This window comes from Thamnophis sirtalis, unplaced genomic scaffold, assembly GCF_051295495.1.
Source record: "Thamnophis sirtalis isolate CommonGarterSnake01/CBP01778 unplaced genomic scaffold, rThaSir2_p1.2 scaffold_13, whole genome shotgun sequence".
Lineage (NCBI taxonomy): Eukaryota > Metazoa > Chordata > Lepidosauria > Squamata > Natricidae > Thamnophis > Thamnophis sirtalis.
In genome coordinates, this window is record NW_028261393.1 from 33315263 (window position 1) to 33320136 (window position 4874).

Consider the following 4874-nt stretch of genomic DNA (forward strand, 5'->3'; position numbering starts at 1 on the left):
ACCTTGTGTGTGCATGTATGAGACGAAGGAAATTCCTACTATTTGTAGGATTCCAGGGATGTGTAGTGACTAGAGGCAGGGGAGGCAGGGCCTCACCAGTCTCATAAGGAAAAGGAAAGAATTTTAAAGAACTTTTTAAAAATAATTAAAAAGGCCAAGGTAGTTGCTACCAGCCAGACTCCAAGTCGCAATGACTTTGAGTCTGCTTAGTGTTAACTGTAGGGGGAGGAGAACTATGGGCCTCCTTTGCATAAGGAATTTTTCGCCTTTTAAGAGTTAAGCAAGGGTTAAAAAGCGAAAAATTTCATATGCAAAGGAGGCATGTGATTCTCCCACCTCCTGATCTGGGAGCAGTGAATCATGCCTTGCAGTTGAGTACGCTTATGTTGGGCAGGAGGAGTCAGTTCTTTGAGCAAACTTCAGGCTCGAGGGACCGCCTTGCCTCCTGCCACTCGGTTAATTTTTTTGCAAAGGAGCCGGCGCTCCTGGAGGCTTCGGTCAGAGCAACAGCCGTGACTGCGGTGGGCTTTGACTCAGCTGGCTGGGTTTAGGATTCTACCACCCCGGACTGGGCGGAAGGGGAGAGAGACTCTAGGGGCTGAAAACACGGCATCCTTCCCACTGCCCGAGCGGAAGGTAAGTGGAGTGCTGGCCGGAGGGAACGGCGTGCTGCCTTTTGGCCCTCAGGCACGTATCAAGATAGACCTCGATCTCGACCAGGCAAACCGCAAGGGGCAGGGAGGGAGGGAGGAGCTGCCTGCCTGCCTGCATGGACTGCAAAAGCAAGAAACTGGTATGACTGAGGGCGGCCAAAGGTGCACGCCTAGGTTTTTTGGGTGCGCTCAGTGTGTGTGTGTGTGTGTGTGAGGGAATGAGTGGGTATGTAAGTGAGTGAGTGTGGGAGGAGAGCCCAGAGTGGAAGTCACCCACCTACCCTCCTCCCTGCCCCCGCCCCACGCAGCTGGAGGGCCATGCTAGGGAAGAGGCCACACTTCCCAAACTTCCTGCCCCTCTCGCTCGGCCAACGGGTGTAAAGAGCTGCTGCTGCAACCGCTGCCAAGTGAGGGCTTTCTCAGCCAGGGGACTGCAGGAGCCGCCGCAGCCGCTCCTCGGGGAGGACCTGAGTGCTCGCCCTCTTCTCCCTCACGGAGCATGTGCGCACTGGCCGGCGAGATGAGTGGGCCTCCACTTCAGGGCCCTGGTGGCAGGACTTTAAAGTCCTGACCCAGTCCCACTCTATGGCGGACACGGTGCTGGGGCTTCGGCGGGGCTTTCGTGCTTGCCTCACCAGCCATGAAGCTCACCGCACGTCTCTGTAGGATTCCATAGTATTTCTACTATGCTTTTTACCTGAGTAAAAACCCTCTGCACATCTATCTGGCCAACCTACTCTATTAGTCCTAAGGTAGAAACCTGGCCTCCAGGAGGCAGTTTTGATTTAGATTTTGTTAACAAATTTGCTGATTTTATGGCCACCATCACAGGAACTGAGGAGGAGCTCTACCTGAGTTACTTCTCCAATCTCCTTTGTTGCCCAGATATTCAGAAAGTGTGTGGGCTAACTCCCAGACCCTCTTCTAAAATTTGTCCCCTTGTCACTTTCAAAAAAGGGGAGGGGAAAGCTTCCCAAGGTGACTGAGGAGTCCATAGAGATCCATTAAAAAAGCTGTTGCAGCAGTAATAGTTCTCTTTAAAAAGAAAAGTAGAGCTCAAGAGCACCACCCAATGCAAACGATGTGTTAATGAAGGTCTCCATACATCTTGATCTTTAAAAATATGCCAGCACTTGCTAGGAGATCTAAGATAGATATAGAAAAGTTTGGATCTTTAAAAAATCAGCCAGCACCTGCTGGGAGATCAAAACTAGAAAGAGGAGACACTGAACATCCCAGAGCAGAGACCAGTATTAACAATCTAGTGCTTAAGGAGATAGAACAATGGGTGTAACTTTGAGCAAAAGAAAATTTAGCAGTAAAAAATAAAATAAAATAAAAAGGTAAAGCCTGACTGAATGAAAAGACCTAGGTAATTGGACTTGATTAATTTGATGTAATTTCTGTTAAAACTCTTAGATGTGCATCTACACTAATAGCATGTAGAATTGAATGGCATTGAATTGATTGTGATATGTTTGACCAGCTGGCAAAATAAGTAAGCTTCTCAGCTTGGGCTTGAAGCTGTCAGGAACGGGAGAGTAGTTAGGATTTAAACTGCTGAGTTTTCCCACTACTTTGAGAATGAGCCACAGGTTCCACAAGTAAAGAAAATTGAAGATTTTAAGGGACAGAATCTCCCCCAGGTCTGAAAATGTTCCATTGTGGTTGTGCATGTACATATATCTGTATAATCACTTCCAGACCTGGAGGGAAGTTGAGATCCTTTAATAATAGAAATTGGAGCTCATTGGCTTATGTACAGCTCCCTGAAATAATTGTAATAATTGTTTTACATGAAGAAAGAATGAAATGGGATTTTTGTATGTGAAATTAATTTATACAAGCAGTCTGATTGCAGTGCAAATGTTAGTATATTGATGGTAAACATTGGTGAGAATCAGTGTGGGTTGCAGGGAGTGCCCTGGTATGGGCGCCAGCCTGGAACACTGGATACTGTTCCGGTATGGTGCTCCGGAGGGCCCACCTGCCCGCCTGAGCTCCTTACCAATCTTTTAAGTCTTCTGCGCTTCCACGCATGTGCACGGAGCGTACAGCGCCTGTGCGACACTCCGCTGAGTAGCTGGAGTGTCAAGGAGGTGCTAATACGCATGCGTGCACTATGCGCATCCATATGGATGCCGCCGGGCCTGTTCCAACAGTACCAGTTGGAATGGGATCCGGAAACACCCCCCATCTCTCTCATTGTGTGTAATTTAAACAAAATACTAAATAGCATGGATTGCACACTGGCTAAACTCAATTTGGCCTCACTAAAATAAGAACTAGGGCAGGTTCAAGAACCATCCCTTGGAAATGGGCAGCCTGCAGTTATTTAAAAGATAAAATCATGGCTGTGAAGAATTTTGGGACTTCTGTGTGCTTGTAACCTGTCTGGAAGCTCACAGAAAGTGATATCAAACATCTGAAAATAATTGGCATGGAAAATTGGACACTATAAATTTCTTTCCAAAACTTTTGCCCTGCCTGCTAGACCTTCATGGTTGAAAGCTCTCCTTTTGGGAGCCACTTCTGCTTCCAGCCTTCTGCTGCCTCGCTCAATGCCTTCTGTTTGCATCAGGAAAAAAATTAAATCTCCTTGACCTGACCAATTTTAATTTTTTGCCAAGAACGTGGGTGTCCCACTCGCGTTTTTTTTTAAAGTAGAGATTGTAGAAAGCAGTAAGACTTATATACCGCTTCATAGGGCTTTCAGCCCTCTCTAAGCAGTTTACGGAGTCAGCATATCGCCCCCACAGTCTGGGTCCTCATTTTACCCACCTCGGAAGGATGGAAGGCTGAGTCAACCTTGAGCCGGTGAGATTTGAACAGCCGAACTGCAGAACTGCAGTCAGCTGAAGTAGCCTGCAGTGCTGCATTTAACCACTGCGCCACCTCTTAAAGGCTCTTAAAGTTATCACCCAGCCCTCTCCCAGAAAAATGAAATATCCTAGGAAATATTGAAAAGGCAGAATATATATTTCCCTGGATGTGAAAAGGGAGAAACATGTTTTAAAGACAGAGTAGCTCCCTGCAGCTTCCTGCTCCCCCCTTTGTCAATGAGCCATTAAAACCTGAGCTAGTGTAAGTGTAAAGGTAATATCAGCTTTTCACAGAAACTCACCACATGGCATTTGAGAACTAAAGCAAACTTGGGATTCAAAACACAGCCTAAAGAGTTGCCCCTGCACGGCCCAATGGGAGTCTGACAACCAAGCAGAATACATTTCTTACACAGGAACAGGAAACAGAGAGGTGGGGCTGAGCAGAGTATAAAAAGCCCAGCAAGCCCCTTCCTCGGCCCTCCTCTTCTTCCTCACCCAACATTAAAGCATGTGGTCCCCCTTTTCTGTTCAGGACTCAAGCCATGTGTTTCTGTCCACCATTAACCATCTTTCCCAGCAGCCTCCATGTCTCCAGTGTCTTTTTCCCCACTTGGAGCTGAACCCAGAAGGGTTCTTTCAACAATCTTATATTCTTCTTTTTTTCATTTTCATTTTTACAATATATACATCTATAAACAATCTTTCCATCTCTATTGCTTTCTAAATATATGCCATCTCTTTTCACTGTGTGTTCCTTATGCAATGATTTTACATCTCTTTTCGAGCCAGTTATACCATCTATTCCCTATCTTGTAGTACTCTGTTCCCTCTCTATCTCTTAGTTCCATCGTTAGTTTGTCCATTTCTGAGCATTCTAGGATTCTTTTTTTTTTTAATGATTTCTGCATTTGAGGGAATGGTTTTTTGTTTCCAACTTTGGGCAAATGAGATTCTGGCAGCAGTGATTATATGAAGCATTATATATTGTATATTCTTACTAATATATTTTTTTAATTATTCCTAGAAGAAATAGCTCAGGATTAATGTCAATTTTTTGTTCTATTATTTCTTCTAACCATTTTTGAATTTGTATTCAGAATTCTTTGACTTTCGGACACGTCCATCACATATGATAAAATGTCCTCTGTTGGTAGTTACATTTCCAACAGTTTGGAGATCTATTTGGGAACATTTTGGCCAATCTCACCGGGGGTAAATGCCACCTATAAAACATTTTGTAGATGTTTTCCTTATAGGATGCCGATATCGTTAATTTATTATTTTCCCCATAATTTTTCTCAGTGCTCCAATTCAATATTGTACCTGATGTTTTTAGCTCAAATTATTATTGTTTCCTTTATGGTTTCCTCCTCCATTTTGATTTTTAAGAGACAAT